The 16,392-nt window shown below is 43.6% G+C and overlaps 1 protein-coding gene across 1 annotated transcript in view; it reads left to right on the forward strand.

Moving 5' to 3' along the window:
- The first annotated feature begins 3,059 nt into the window (after positions 1–3,059).
- AZIN1 (antizyme inhibitor 1) overlaps positions 3,060–16,392 on the forward strand; it is a 42,910-nt gene continuing 29,577 nt past the window's right edge. Inside the window, exon 1 of the mRNA XM_060243411.1 lies at positions 3,060–3,401. The gene's annotated coding sequence lies outside the window, so the exon portion shown is untranslated. The remainder of the gene's footprint in view (positions 3,402–16,392) is intronic.

A 16,392-nucleotide genomic window follows, 5' to 3' on the forward strand; every position in this document is an offset into this window, starting at 1 on the left:
TTGCATCATTCCCCTCTTCCCTGTGCTGCAAGCACAACAGCCCCAAGGGATCAAGCAGACTAAGGGGACCCTCCCATGGTACAAGTGAAGAAAAGACCCTCAGGCTCCCCCATCCAGCCTTGTGCTCTGTCCAGCATGCAGAAGTGGCTCATTTGTTCCAACCACCCTCTGGCCCCTAGTACCCTCTGCACAGAGAGGTGAGTGAGCTTACCCTCTTAGGTATTCCCTTGGGAAGCTCACAGAGGGAGTGGGGCAGGGAGGAGCATGAAACTCTGCCTGTGTAGCAGAAACCAAGTGGAAGAGACAATGTTGGGGCACAACACAGACTTTATTGTACTGGAATCAAGTGGAACATCATCCTGGGTGGGAATTAGAAAGGCTTGCTGGGCTTGAGGCTCCACTCCAAGAGGGGGGCTGGAACAGCTGACTGAGTAGTTTGCTTCCACAGCACTTTCAGCCCTTAGGACTACGCTGCTAATTAAGAGTACTAGGAACTTAGAAAAATGTTATAATGATTGCAGGCATATACAAATAAGAGAGAACATAAGAACATAAGAGAAGCCATGTTAGATCAGGCCAATGGCCCATCCAGTCCAACACTCTGTGTTACACAGTGGCAAAATTTATATATACACACACACACTGTGGTTAATAGCCACTGATGGACCTCTGCTCCATATTTTTATCTAAACCCCTCTTGAAGGTGGCTATGCTTGGGGCCGCCAGCACCTCCTGTGGCAGTGAATTCCACATGTTAATCACCCTTTGGGTGAAGAAGTACTTCCTTTTATCCGTTTTAACCTGTCTGCTCAGCAATTCAGAGTTTCCAAGCTATTTATTTCAAAAACTATTTCATAGAATGAATAAACCATTTTTAACCCAAAATCTGTACTGACCTGTGACATAAACACAGCAGCAGTCCCATTAAACAGCTTTGAAAAAATGCACTGTTTTAATTCTGCATTAATCTGAGTCAGTGCCAGCCAAAAAATTGTTTTCAGAATCAATCTTGGTACCACATGAGTTACATGCATTGTATAATATGCTCCACATGGCAGTTGGAAGCATGTTAATCTGTGTGGTTATTGCTCTTCACTTTAGTGTAATTGCAGTGCTTACTTCTTCTATCACACAGCTGTACAGTGATATCCAGAAAATGGATGTGCTGTGTAGGTTCCTTTGACTCTCTGGCTGATTGTGAGACAGAAGATGCTTAATTCTAAATTGTCCATATATAGAAATACTTAATGCTCCCCCCCCATGTTAATATCACTGCTCTGTGCAGAAAGGGAGGTAACTATAAACTGAGCTGCTAGCCTTGTCCTCTTAGTTGTTTATGAAGGCACACTGTCTTGCAAGAAGATTAGACCTGCAGGTCTAACCTTAATTTTAGGAAAGAGACACAGATGTATGCCACAAAGGAGAGATGGTACATATATGCCAACACTTATCTGGTTTTTGATCTAGTTCAGATTTTAATGGCTCTGCAGGGGAACCTTCCCTTTGTATTTAAATTTTAAAGAGATGCTCCAGGGGCACAGACCACCCTGGAATTTATACTGTCTACAAGCCTAGTCTCTAATCCCAGATCTGTGTCAAATTATAATCTTCCCCACCTAAAACAGAAGCTTTTTTTTTTACAAGCTGTATGAACAAGACGGTTGCTCTTTTGTACAGCCAGATTGGCGGCAAAATTCAAAGGGCAGCAAGCACTGCATGGACAGTTCTCTGTACAAAGGATACACCAGAACTGTCTTCATACTTACTTCCAACACTTGCTGCTTGCCTAAAGGTACTATATTCCTTTCAAAGCAATAATCTTCGAAGCAGTCTTGTGCACAAGGCAGAAATTCAACCGATACAGCATATCACTGCACAGAGAAACCACTCTGAAAAAAGGCTGCATCTACTGGGTTTCAGCTTCTCCTGCGGCTGTTATTGGCACAAAGACTCAATAAAACAAACAGGACTCTCAGTACTAACCAACTTTCGTTCTGGCAAGCCTTCGTTCATTTAGTCGGGTACAAATAAAAATAACACCTAGAAGTGTTAAACCAAAGCCGGCAGCAGTCTTCATTTTTTCTGTTTCAAAGTTTTACGCTTCCAGTAGATACAAAAGGGGGAAAGGGAAAGTGGGTATAAAAATAAACAGTATATAAACAGAAAAGAAGTACATTCTGCATTTCAATATATCATTTACAATAGAAAGGGCCATAACGTATTTCCATACTTTCAAAATAGAGTTTAAATTGTCATTATTATATGAAAGTTGTAGGTTCATGCTTAAACTTATCTAGATTGGATCATATTCCCAATACATATACCAGTAGACAGTCACCCTTCACATCAGCTAGTCTTAATCAGCGAAACAGCCTGAATTGTCCAACCAAACGTATAACGGCTCCCAGTGTTTTCTTGCTTCTTTAGATTTGCCGCCACCGGCAGCAGCCTTAATTAAGCAACCCTTATGCCGTTAAGGCGCAACTGACGGCGACGGCAGGCCCATGGGGGTTTCAAGGCAAGAGGTAGGTTGCCCATTCCTCCGCATAACAACCCCGGTCTTTTTTGATGGTCTCCTGTCGAAGTACTAACAGCGGGCTGACCCTGCTTAAACTTCCCAGCTCTGACAAGACCCGGCGCTAGCTACGGTCAGCTTCCAACTACTCATTGGCGAGGAGAGAAACATTCTGTCCCTGTTCTCAGAGCCGCTCTTCTCATTATTACTTCACGTATTCGAGGCGTGAGCTGAGTCATGGGTTTTCTAAACACGTTCCCGAAAGGAGATTCCTGCAAACCTTCCTTCTCCTCCCCGAACAAATTTGGGAAAGGGAAACCCAGCTCTGGCTCTTTTTCTAAACGCCAGCGAGCCGACCTCGCTCATGCGCAATCCACGCTTAGCCCCGAGGAATTTACACGCACGTTAGGAAGGAAGCGAGAATGCGCAAGGAGAGGGCGCCTTTGGTCTCGCTGCGAGCAAACGGCCAGCCAAGCGCCTCCTTCCTTGCACGCTTGTGACGCGTGGCGCCGAGCCCCTCCTTTGGCCGAGCCCTTCTTATAAATGCAGGGCCAGCCGCCCTTCTTCCTCTTCTTTTGCCATTTTCTCTCTCCCGTTCGGTGCGTGTGTGCTTGTCGCCGCCCCTCTGGCCACTCGGCTGCTGCTGCTGCTGCTTTCCCTCCCGGTTTTTTACGCCCTTTTCCCACGCGGTTCCTTTTCTTTTCCGTGCTTGTGTACCGCCGCTGCAGCGCAACGTTGCGCTCTTTCCTCGGTCCAGCCCGCAGCCTATGGCCCTGGAAGGCGCCGCTGCCTCCTGTATTTCTGCTGTAGGTTCCCACATCCCTCTTTAAAAATTCCGCCTAAAAAGAGAAGACGATTTACCAAATCTTTCGGGCCGTTGTCCCACGTGAGTACCCTCAATGTATATATATTTTTTAAAAAATGATTTATTTATTTTTGCTGGTGATAATCGTGTTGGGAAGGGGAGGCAGATCCCGCCATTCAGCTCGGTGGATCGCCCCAGCCGCGATAGAGAAGGGAGAGGCCCCTTTCCAAATAATAAAAAGGAGCCCTTAGCGCCGTTTGATGTGGGTTATGGACGGTGCAGGTGCCTTGGCTGTCTCCAGACGCCGAGATCAGGGCGGCGGGTTCTGGGAGAGACGCCGTCTCCAGCCGTGGGGCAACGCCATTAAGAGCAGGAGCGCCACAAAGCTGTGCTTCGAGAAGCGCTCGATCTAGTTTTAAAGGAGTTCAGAAGGTCTAGATCTACCGGATTCCTTTACACCCCCGGTGGATTTCGGGCGCATGTGTGGGGAAGATGCTCCCTGACAGACTCCCCAGGAGGGATGCGTAGTCTCCCGAGGGAGGAAGGCAGAAACGCCGACCTAGGGAAAGGCTGAGGAGCCTCCCGGACAGCAGCTTTTCCGCTGGTCCCTACAGCGGCGGCGCTGAGCCCAGAATGGTGGGATCGGTGTGTGTGCTCGACGACGGTGTCAGGCTCCGCAGCCCATATGGCCACCTCTCCTTTGAGCGGTGAAGAAGTCCTGAGCCTCATCCCGAGCAGGTCCACGGTTTGTGTCTGTGAGGGCAAGAAATAGGGGAAGAAGAGGGGTAGTCGCTTCAGTTCTAACATGGCGGACGCTCGCGTGTGCGAGAAAAGGGGTTGCCGTGACTGGAGGCCGGCGCTTCTGCTCCTTCGTGTGTTTGATAATTGGGGGGTGGGGGGACGTCACGGGTGGGTAGTGAGGTGGAGTGGGAACAGCCTTCGCTTCCCCCAGTATGAACAGGACAGAAGGGCTCGGCGTCTGCTCCAACATGGCGGATTCCTGGGGAGGGGAGTGGGAGGCTGCTGCCTGGGTGGCTCTCTCAGAACTGGGTCAGTTAACAGCGATAAGCCGTGAGAAGCCACGGCAGTTAACGCGCAGTCGTTGAGAGTGGTGGCGGCGCGGGAGGGAGGGAGATGTGTAGAGAGCAGAAGGGCGACAGTTTACGGGGGGAGGTGGTGGGGAAGCCCCTTGACCTGTCTGATGAACAATGTATGTGGGGAGGGGGGATCTCCTTTTCATCCCATGGGGAAAATAGTCCTCCTCGCTACTGGAAGCCATCTCACTGTCCTCCCTGACACTTGTCAGTCGCCAGCCTCGAGGGGGAAGGGCGTGTGTCAGCCCGGTCTTCCTTGGTTTCTCTTTTCCCCTGTAAGGGAAATCTCTCTGGAGTTTGAGGAGACATAGCTCTGGGCAACCAGACCTATGCTTGTCGCTATGAGAGAGAGGAGAAGTATTGGTGACATGGCAGAGAAAAGCAGCAGCTCTCTTCCCAGCCTCTTTCCTCTTCCCCCCCCCCCCACCCGGTTGGGGGGGGGTAGAATTGTGTTGCCTGGTGTTCTTATAGGGCTGTCCCTTCCCAAGAGCATTGGAGGCCCTTGAAGCTCATGTTTTGTATGTTTTTTTTTTTTTGAGGGGATGACTTCAACCAGGAATGGTTGATGGCTGTGCCATTTCCAGGTACTCCTGTACTGAAACAGGCTGGTATTATAGAAACTACCACAACCCCTAGTCCAATGGCACTTTAAAGACTTAAAAACACTTATTTCAATATGGGCTTTTGAGAGTCATAGTGAAATAGTCTTTGAGGTGCCGCTGGGCTTTTATTTTGCTACAACAGTCTTGCTGTTTTCAGGTTTTGCCAAATAACATAGGAGGGACACATGGCATCAGCAAAGGGAGTGGAAATGTGGGCTGAAGTTGCTTCACTTACATGCTTGTCATGGCCAGCTGTGAAGATCCCGTATGTGTTGTTCATGCCAGAGAACTCTTGATGATGAGGCTTGGCTACCTGAAGTGACAGCGGCTTAGCTTCTTCTCTTCACCCCCTCCCCATCAAGTATATCATAAAAATTCATGTGTCTGCTTTTCCCCTGATGCTTGGACTAAGCTTTAACAGTGTAATACCAAGGAATGTAGTAAAGCAAGGCCTCCTGTCCCTTTTTAATTACTGCGGTCTGCCTGGAGTGAAAAATCTATCTCCTTCCTGGTTGTCTGTGGGGCACTTTCACAATATACACAATTTTAATTACCCAGAGTAGATACAGTCCCCTAGCTTAGCATAGGCAGCCACCAGTGTAAGTCAGCATCTCTGTTTCGTTCCTAACCACACTTCAAAGACTAGAGAAAATTCACTCTGATTGTGAATGACAGAGTGGGATAGGAAGCTAAAGCACCTTAAGAAGTAACTAATCTGTTTTGGGATCTGAATATGTGCTTGTAGACTGGTTTGTCTCCTCTTACCTATTACTGGGCTTGGGCTGCTCCTTATATCAAGCCCCTCTGAATTGCCAGTCTTGTTTTGGGAAGAGATTTTATGGTAACTTGATTGCTTTAGTTACAGTGGTGACTCTTAGAAAGTATAAGTGTTTGTGTGGGAGAGCTCAAGGGCATACAGATAAGTTTGTTTAGAAGTGTGACATTTGTGGAGCCAACTGGATTTCTGATGTACAGTGTGATTGTAGACCAAAGGGTAGCATATCGGGCAATGAAAGCTTAATTCCCCAGTTAGCGATGACATCCACTCAGAAGCATTAGAAAGTCCTTATTTATCCACCCATGCATTCTTTATAAGATTGAAGATAAAATTGGGTGGGTGGGGGAGCCCATGTTGCTTTGAGTTCTTTGGGCAGGATACAAATATGACATTCCTCCTTTTCCTCTGGGAGTTAAAAAGCAACAGTTTGACTGTCCAGTGCCACATATACAAGATTACACCCTTGATCACGTTAATGTGAACAGTTGCCACCTCTTAGTTGAGTATTCCTAATAATGTGGTTTAGAATCCATGTTTCTCTCCAGCATTAATTAAATTGATGGAGAAATGCCACCTTTAGACATTCTTGGATCTCCTTGGTTGTGAATAGGTTATGGTTAAGGAATATTAGTTTATATATATAAATAATATGTTTTAATCCTATTTTATTCCTTAGTGAAATTTCAAAGTACTTCTTGAGGGAATGTACACAGAAATCAGGATTCAAGCTGGAGACGGATAGAATTTTGAAGCAGAGTAGGCTTTTAATAATCAAATATAGTGACTATTGTGTTTTCAAGACATCTACATAGTATGAACATATGAAGCTGCCTCATACTGAATCAGACCCTCAGTGCATCAAAGTCAGTATTGTCTACTCAGACTGGCAGCGGCTCTCCAGGGTCTCAAGCTAAGGTTTTTCACCTATTTGCCTGGATCCTTTTAATTGGAGATGCCAGGGATTGAACCTGGGACCTTCTTACCAAGCAGATGCTCTACCACTGAGCCTCCGTCCCTCCCCTAAATTACTAAAGTATGGTTTAGCTGACAGGGGAAGGCATTGAATTAGGTTGCGTAACAGGAAGGAAAGAGGTTTTTTTTGAACTGTTGGTTTTTTGAACTGTACTTTGGCACCAATAAGAAACTGAAGAAAGTATAATCCCCCCCCCCCCAAAAAAAAATTGGGCCTGTCTCTAGCGTTCTTCAGAATCCCAGATGGAGAAAAATATGCAGATTATGCTGGCGTTTGTGAGATCTGGTTTGCTGAGGCATGGACACTTATTTAGCACTATCATGATTCCCTGTTCCAAGTGAATACAGAGACTGGCGGTTTCCAAGTGTATTGTCATGGTGGCAGCTGAAATTGTGCTTATGTTTAGATCATCCCCAGTGCCCCTATATGTGTGTGCAAGTCATCAGCTGTTGTTCTTGCCTGGGGCAGAGAAAAGAGCTCCCCTTCATTCCAGCCCTGTGAGTGGAGGCTTCTTAATGGAGTTTTGTATTGAATAATGGTGGTGGAAGAGGAGGGAGGAGGGTCTGTTCCAGTCTGGACTGGTCCTGTCTAGTTCTTTCCTTCCTGCCACGGTGTGAACAATGCTGCAGCTTGCGACAGGCATCCCCCACCCCATGCGTCTCTCCGAGTGTGGCGAGTGCATGCAACGCCAACCTCCCCTCCCCTTCGTTGTCTGCCCAGTTACAGTGTGGTAAAAAAGCACTACTCTCGTCCATGGCAGGCACTTGTCTCCTCTGTCTTTTGGACAGCCTGTAGTTCTGAGCTGCTCTTAACAGCCGCCAGCAGATGCGAAGTGTGTGTGTGTTTGGAAGATCAGGGAAGGCAGGAGAGAGCTACGATAGCTCTTTAAATAAGCTAGGGGCCTTGTTAGTAGCACACAATGGATGCATTTCTGTTCTTTGAGATTCAGGTCTGCTGTTCAAAGAAGCTGCATAGATGACTGGTTACTCTGCTTGGCTCCTTGATCCAAAGGGAATATTGAATTCTTAGTGTTTTCAGTCCCCAAAGGTTATTTTTGATGGCTAGTAAGAAACTGCTGTGTTAAACATGGCTTGAGATGAAGGGGCTTACATTTGTATTTGCTTCCTCCCCCTCTACTTATGAAACCATTTAATTGCATATAAAGTAACCTTGGTGTTAGCAACAATGGCTTCTGAAGCTGAAAGGAGAAAAGATTTAACTAGGAGAGCAGAGACAGTGTCTGGGATAAAGGGATAGTGCTTGTTGTCTGTGTGATCTTTTTGACACATCTTCTGGAATTTGACATATATTTGGTTAGTAAGTGGGTTAAACCTACTGCCACTGTGCCTGACTGTTCATGACACAATAAAGTTTTTAAATACTTTGCGCAGAAATTATAGTTTAATTAATGCTTGTTTTTTTCATCTTGTTGAGACTTTGCCTTAAAAATAGAACACCTGAGCTGTTCTGCCTGCACAAGAAGATGTTGTAATTTAAATTGTGGACTATGATGAATCTGGGTCAATGGCAATCAGCTGGAATGTAGATCTTATGGTGCACTTTGAGGTATGCATTTATTTAAGTGGTACATCTGGGTCAAAGGACTGCTGTTTCCATTACATTTCCCCCCTTGGCATAAGAAAGGTTTCTTGGAAATTGTTTATTTAAGTTACAGAACTATAGTGGAAGCTCATGTTTTAGTTGATTACTTTCTGTGCAGACACGTGCAGCCTTTCTGTGAATGCTTGTTCAGGAGTCCAATGAGTTTAACGGGGCTTACTCCCAAGCAAGTATAAATAATATATCCTTGGTTCTGCAAAACAGAAGTTTTGGTGTCATAATAAAAATATTTAACTGTTGAATTATTTTTAAAATGTTTATTTTTCCATTGGCTCCTACTCTTCTTTGTGTCCTGGAGGGGTGTGAGTGTATGCAAAGAATGGATTTTAACCTGTGAATTAGAAAATGTATTGTTTCCTGGATAACAAAATGGCATAGAGCCATAAGACTGTGACACTTATTATATAAAGTCTTATAAAATGTTACTGTCAGAACTAATAAAATTGTATTTTACTTCATTTAGTATTTGTATACTTGCAGGATAGTGCCAGTTCAATAATGGCTGGTAATCTAGAATTCAAATATTATTTGTATATGAAAAAGATGGCTATATATGATATAGCTCCTACTTAGGCATTTATCAAAAGTGATTTATAAGTAAAATGGAGATTATATGTTATTAATTCCAGGAAATAACAGTGTTGCAATTGTCCTCTGCCACTATAAGATGTGAAATATTTGGACATTTTGAAGCCATGGAAAAATTTATTTTTCTTGGGGTGAGAGAAGAACAGAAATCTTAGAAAAATGGAAATACGTGTTATAGTTAACAAGGTTACTGCTTCTTTATTGCTTTAACTACAAATATATAACTTGGCCAGTAAATATGCCAAATACTACAATTTTATGGAAATTTAAAGTATAAATGAGATTCAGTTCAGTTTTAAACAAAACTGCAACCTTCTAAACCTGCAGATTTATAGTTTAGGATTGCACTTCTTTCTATAAGCAGAGCTGCAAAATATATCTTATATGAGGGGAAAAATAGAAAACACAGATTTTGTAGTAAAGAAAAAATTACTCAGGCAGAAACAGTCTCATATATTTAAATAGGGCTAGCAGCATATTTAGTTATAGTTCTACTTTATAATTTATAGTTCTACTTTATAATTATTCAAGTATTGTGCTATAATATGCAAAGCATATTGATTGTGGAATGAATCTTGAAAATTATTATGTATGTCTGCAGCATACACAGGAGTTACCATTATCTAATATTGTCGATTCTTACACAAAAAATTTCATATCACATATTTTGAGGAAAATGTTACCTTAAAGCATTTTGCTAATTGCGAAAGGGTTTTTTTGTTTTATTTTGTTTTTAGTACTACTGAAAATTTCCTAGAGAGCACAAAGTTTTATTTTCTTGGACCTTAAAATCGTTATTTTTCCTCAGTAGCTTAGCTGCAGAACACATACTTAGTATGCAAGAAGGTCCCAGGTATAATCTTTGGCATCTGCAAGGAACAGTATCCTTGGCAACAGGTGCTGGGAAAGACATCCTCCTGAGGTTTTGGAGACCTGTTGTCAGTAAGAATAGGGAGTATTTTTAGGTAGGATGGACCAGTGGTCTGACTTGGTTTATACCAAGCAGCTTCATAAGTTGTCTCCACCATGTTCTCACACAATCCAAGTGGGTGTGGCAGGAGCAAGATAAGAGACAGCATGAGGTGAAGAGCTGAACTCTGAGATTAGCTCCCCGCCAGCCTGTGCTCCCTTCATATAGCTTTGGATGGCCTTCTTTTCCTAGGTTTTTTTTTATTGGATCTGATAAATGGTTGATTAGGCAGTAGTTCAACAATGGATAACAGAGGGCGTAAGAAGCAACAGAAATCCTCCATTAATCCTTCCCCATATGTAGTGCTTGGGGAAGACCCCAGGAGCAACTAATCCAGTTTAATATGTGCCATCATTTGCCACCAGTGCCCTTCCACTATCTATTGCTGGACAAACAGATCAATCTCCATGTGGCATAATAAATTAACGTTGATCCTGTCACCAGAAAATACAATATTCAAAAACTGATGGGGGAACATTTTACTCTTCCTAGATCTACTGTTACAGGTCTTACAGGGACTGTTTTACAAAAACAGAAACTTTAAAGGAAGAGTCCTTTACCTTGACTTCCAGAAAGCTTTTGATAAAGTTCCTCATCAAAGGCTCCTTAGAAAACTTGAGAGTCATGGAGTAAAAGGACAGGTCCTCTTGTGGATCAAAAACTGGCTTAGTAATAGGAAGCAGAGAGTCAGTATAAATGGGCAGTCTTCGCAGTGGAGGACGGTAAGCAGTGGGGTGCCGCAGGGCTCGGTACTGGGTCCCATGCTCTTTAACTTGTTCATAAATGATTTAGAGTTGGGAGTGAGCAGTGAAGTGGCCAAGTTTGCGGATGACACTAAATTGTTCAGGGTGGTGAGAACCAGAGAGGATTGTGAGGAACTCCAAAGGGATCTGTTGAGACTGGGTAAGTGGGCATCAACGTGGCAGATGCGGTTCAATGTGGCCAAGTGCAAAGTAATGCACATTGGGGCCAAGAATCCCAGCTACAAATACAAGTTGATGGGGTGTGAACTGGCAGAGACTGACCAAGAGAGAGATCTTGGGGTCGTGGTAGATAACTCACTGAAAATGTCAAGACAGTGTGCATCTGCAATAAAAAAGGCCAACGCCATGCTGGGAATTATTAGGAAGGGGATTGAAAACAAATCAGCCAGTATCATAATGCCCCTGTATAAATCGATGGTGCGGTCTCATTTGGAGTACTGTGTGCAGTTCTGGTCGCCGCACCTCAAAAAGGATATTATAGCATTGGAGAAAGTCCAGAGAAGGGCAACTAGAATGATTAAAGGGCTGGAGCACTTTCCCTATGAAGAAAGGTTGAAACGCTTGGGACTCTTTAGCTTGGAGAAACGTCGACTGCGGGGTGACATGATAGAGGTTTACAAGATAATGCATGGGATGGAGAAAGTAGAGAAAGAAGTACTTTTCTCCCTTTCTCACAATACAAGAACTCGTGGGCATTCGATGAAATTGCTGAGCAGAAAGGTTAAAACGGATAAAAGGAAGTACTTCTTCACCCAAAGGGTGATTAACATGTGGAATTCACTGCCACAGGAGGTGGTGGCGGCCACAAGTATAGCCACCTTCAAGAGGGGTTTAGATAAAAATATGGAGCACAGGTCCATCAGTGGCTATTAGCCACAGTGTATGTGTGTATATAAATTTTTTTGCCACTGTGTGACACAGTGTTGGACTTGATGGGCCGTTGGCCTGATCCAACATGGCTTCTCTTATGTTCTTATGAGTCCGATGTAAAAGTGCTGAATTAGAATTCATCAAAAGATTAAACACTGTGTCACATCTGGGTCTAAATAGAAACTCTCTGTAGTTGGTAACAGTGAGGCATAAACTGGTTATAGTAATGGTTCTAATTATATTATAATCATACTGTTATACTGCTTTCCCTGTCCTACTGCTTCACACTGACCCTCACTGGAAGACACTAGTTTGTGGACTTTTGATCTAGTTCTGATCTAGTTCTTTGTAACTCAGCCACATGAGATGCTGGAAGGTGTAATCTCTATCATCATTAAGATAAAAAACAACTTCTGTTCCAGTCTCTTATGCACAGTTTCATTTGGAATAGTTTACTATGAAGAAGAGAGGACTGACCAGGGCTTTTTCTGAGCAGGAACACACAGGAATGCATTTCTGGCTGGTTTGGTATCAAGGGCTGTGGCCTAATATGCAAATGAGTTCCTGCTGGGCTTTTTCTACAAAAAAAAGACCTGAGACTGACTAAGGAAAGCTTATGCTGAAGTAAACTTGTGCCACTTGATTAAAGCCCAGGAATTTAAAGCCAAGATTAAGTCTTAGAATAAAGTTAGAGTCCACTTTGATATGAGCTTTTGTGTGCACACACTTCTTCAGATGCAATTAAATGGAAGAAAACCATTCAAATGTATAGACAGAATGGAAAATCAAATCAGCATCTAACATGATATAGACATTTTGAGACAAACCAAGCCAAGTGTACAGGGTCACTTATGGATCCAATTAAGGGGGAACAATGGTTGAAACAATAAATATTTCAGAATAGGAGATAAGTGTGCAAGAGACTGTTTTCTAATTGTGGGAAAGTTAGCTGAGATTTCTTTACAATGCCCCATCTGTCTCCCCTCAAGCGAGATGTTAATAAACAGCATTGCTTTCAGTTGGGGTGCAGTATATTTCAAGTTCCATTGCATTATATTACAATCACTATACGTCATTCTAAATACTATACCAACGTGTTGGTCTTTAGGGGTGCTTTGTCAGAAAAAAATCTATATAATAATATATATACAATATTATGTTATGTTCTATTCTGGCACTTTAGGCCAGGACAGTTACCCACTTGGATCTAAGGTTAAGTCTTGCCATACTAAGGCCATCCTGAGAACAGGGAACCCAACATCCACTAGGGACAGAGCCAGTAGGAACAGTTCAGTTTCACTATCATAGTTGGAAGTTTCTCATATGGGCTGGTTAAAGATGTGTAGAGGATTCTCCACAACTGTAATTCCAGTCTAAAACCAATGGCACTTAAAAAGTGTTCCTCAGAGAAAGTCATGGAGAAAATACTTTGGAGTTCTTTTAATCTCATGAAAAAGGGATGAACAAAGCCTTTATCAAATGACTTGGGGCTAGGCTTCTGTGCCTTATCTAAGGTTGAACATATTCAGATGCCAATTGTGGATGCTCTGGTAGGTACCTTGGTCTTGAGGCAGTGTTGCATAAGGATTGAGTGGCCTACCTAAGACACCCATAGAAGTGAGTTTGCCCTCAATAAAATTCTTTCTGGCTGGGGCTAGACATTTGTAGATTCCCTTGATAATGTTCTTTTGGATAAATGAAAGGGATAAAAGAAAACCATGCAGTCATATTATTCCTCTGAGAGGGAAGATCCAACACAGCACAGTCAACACAACCAAGTTCTTACTTTGGATTGCATAGTGCCCTCTCATATTTTCAGGACTTCTGATATTCCACCAAAAGAAGTCCCTCCCCACAGGTATAGATGCCTGTCCAGTATAGCAGAAACAGAAGAAGGAAGATGCCTGTGGGAGAGGGGTTAGCTTTGGGACTCCTTCCACAAGTGGAAAACAACCTGAGTTCTCATAGGTTTCTCCCCTTGCCAACCTCATCATGACATGACAAACAGTAAGGGATAACAGAAGCCATCAGATTCTTCTTTGTGATCAAGACAAAAGTCAGCCCTGTCACCTTGACCTGGATAGACCAGGCAAGCCTGATCTTGTCAGATTTCAGAAGCTCTGCAGGGCCAACTCTGGCAAATACTTGGATGGGAGACCTCCTTGGAATACCAGCAGTTGGAAGGCAGGGGCAGACTTTATTTTATTTATTTAATAAATTTATATTCTGCCCTTTCCCAGACAGGCTCAGGGTGGATAACAACTTTTTAAAACAGTAATTAAAACCAATAAAAGTAGACAATACAATTTGGCAGCTCAGTTGGGCACATCATAATATACTAAACATAGATAGTATAAAATCAGTATTGCAGTAGAGGTGGTAGAGGGTCAGTCGATGGAGTTGGACACCCGCTGCCTGAACCAAATGGCTGGTGGAATAGCTCCGTCTTACAGGCTCTGTGGAAAGGTAACAATTCAGTAAGGGTCCGGATCTCTTGCTGGCTGGGTAGCCCCCTCCCTGAATATCCAGGCCCCCAGTAGGGGTCAGTCACCAGAGGTCACCATGACTTCCAAGTTCATATGCACACATATAAATACAAAAAAAAGCATTGTCATGAGGATTGGTTTTTCAGGGATCACTTTTTTTTTTTAATTGCCAACAAACAGTAGTAGATGGAGAGCCATCTTGAGCCTAAAATCCTTAAACCAGTTCCTGATAAAGCAGTTCTTCTGGCTGGAAACAGTCAAATTTGACATGAAGATGCAGGGGGGCACTATAAGCGGGCAAATTCTTTACCTCCCTGAATATCACTAAACCTTCCTGCAGTAAGCCTGTTATTTTGAAAGCACCTCCAGCTTCCACAGGACAAAAGTTACCAACATAAGAAACAGCAACATGATTCCTTCCCAGACCTCAGTGTCTTGAGGGTGCTTATGCACATGCTTGCAGGAAATGTACAAAAGTTGGGAGTGGTGGTGGTGCAAATAGCAACCTTGAACAATATCCGTTTGACGTTTTTTGGCTTGCCTGTAACGACCTATACTTTAGTATAGAAAGACCATGGCAATGCTTTTTTTGGCATTTATGTTTTTATATATTAATCTATTTTGTATATTTTATGTTTATGGAATATACTGATTACTGGTTTTTATGTGACTTTTTATGAATATACAAGCTGCCCTGAGCCTGCTTTGGTGGGGAGGGCGGGATATAAACCAAATAAATAAATAAAAAAATGTGCTTTCCTCCCATTTCAGCGCAACTCTAAAGAGAAGCCTATGTTTCTGTCAGCACACAGGAGTCTAGAGCAGTCTACACTCATGAACAGAAATCAGTTTTCTGAAGGGAAGGATTTTTTGGCTTATTCTCAAGTTCTGGTGATCACAGGTGTGAGCCTTGTGGGCTGAGGTGCCCATTGCCAAAGGAGTCTCTTCACAGCGTTTATAGTGCAAAAGAAAGCAGCTACAGTATAAATTTTATGGAACTAACTAAACTCATCAGGTTGTCTGTAATACATGTTATTTTCAGTTTATGGCATCTATATATTCTGTTAAAGATATACATACTGTTGCAAAGGCTCAAGTCAATTAACAGGGCAGATCTAGGTTCAGGTCTGTACAGCTGCCAGTCTAGTGGAATGTGTGGAAACACATCTGTACAATGTGAACATGTCAACCAAGTGGAATGATCTCTGAAATGACCATCTACCTGCTGACCAGATGGTCTTCTAGAACAGGGGTGGCCAATGGTAGCTCTCCAGATGTTTTTTGTCTACAACTCCCATCAGCCCCAGCCAGCATGGCCAATGGCTGGGGCTGATGGGAGTTGTAGGCAAAACATCTGGAGAGCTACCGTTGGCCACCTCTGCTCTAGAACACCGGAGATGGACACCTCCATAGAAGATCACAGTGGACAGGTACATGTGCTCATGAATGGCAAGTAGATGCCCTGATGTCCCTTGGCCACGGGAATTTCTTTCTACTTTCCATCCATTCCCACTTATTCCTCATTTGATCAGGAAACTTGGAACTGGAAAGAGCTTGTATAGTCTGTGTGACCTTTTATTATGGCTAGGAGGCCATTGTTTTCTGGGTATGACAGTCAGCTGTCCCTGGAGACTTCCTGTGAATGACTGCATTCTGACCCAAGGCCTGTTTACGAATTGAATCCATCTTTGCTTAGACTGATCACATGGTAATTGAGAGATAATGGTACCTGAGCTGTACTATGCACTGTTTCAAATGTGGTGCTGCAACTTGGTATGAAAAGCATTGTCTGCTAGTCTCAGGATTGGACCAGGGTGTTGTGATCAAATACAGCATAGAGGCAGTTGGCTGCTCAAGTTACCATCTCGTGTGAAAAGGATACAGTTCTGCTCACCTGACATCACCCACAAAGTGTTCTTGGAGGTATTATGCCTACCTGCCATCCAGATTTCCAACACAGCAAATTGAAGTGGTGCTCCAGGGATTCATTTTGAGCCACTATGGGAAGTACTTCTGAGGAGCCTGATGTTGAAAATGCTTTTCCTGGTGGCAGCAGCATCAGGCCCCACAGCAGTGATATGCAGTGGCTCTTTGGCAGTGTGGTTCTTTAGCATGTTACCTGGCACTCCTCCCCATGTGATATCCATCCTATGCTCTGGGAAAGTAAGCAAGGTTATTTCCATCTTGGTAGTCTCACTCCAAGGTGAGCCCTGTGACGCAGAGTGGTAAAGCTTCAGTACTGCAGTGTGAGCTCCCTGCTCACGACCTGATTTTGATACCAGCGGAAGCTGGGTTCAGGTAGCTGTCTCAAGGTTGACTCAGCCTTG

The sequence above is a fragment of the Heteronotia binoei genome, chromosome 7 (assembly GCF_032191835.1).
Source record: "Heteronotia binoei isolate CCM8104 ecotype False Entrance Well chromosome 7, APGP_CSIRO_Hbin_v1, whole genome shotgun sequence".
In the NCBI taxonomy this organism is placed as follows: Eukaryota; Metazoa; Chordata; class Lepidosauria; order Squamata; family Gekkonidae; genus Heteronotia; species Heteronotia binoei.